Source organism: Odontomachus brunneus, unplaced genomic scaffold (genome assembly GCF_010583005.1).
Source record: "Odontomachus brunneus isolate Ranch 3 - 2012 unplaced genomic scaffold, Obru_v1 Obru_scaffold_358, whole genome shotgun sequence".
Taxonomy (NCBI): Eukaryota; Metazoa; Arthropoda; class Insecta; order Hymenoptera; family Formicidae; genus Odontomachus; species Odontomachus brunneus.
In genome coordinates, this window is record NW_022639808.1 from 102,236 (window position 1) to 102,530 (window position 295).

Below are 295 nucleotides of genomic sequence, written 5' to 3' on the forward strand. Positions count from 1 at the left end.
ATGATATTTCTATAAGGGTATAACACTCCAGATAGCCAAACCTGCGCGAACAGATTTCAAGCAGAGTTTACTATCAACTTTTGATGGTAAATAGATAACAAATTTGATGCAGGATCTGTTATATCAAATCTTGCTGCCAAATTGCCGCCAGATATGCGGCACAGCTTGTTGTCGGATAATTGCTGCAGATTTTCAGCAAAAACCGCGCAGAGCTTGTAGCGATTTCTCTTATAGAAATATCATATTAAGAATCATTAATTAATTACTTATTTTCAGTATTAAAAGTACAGTATTT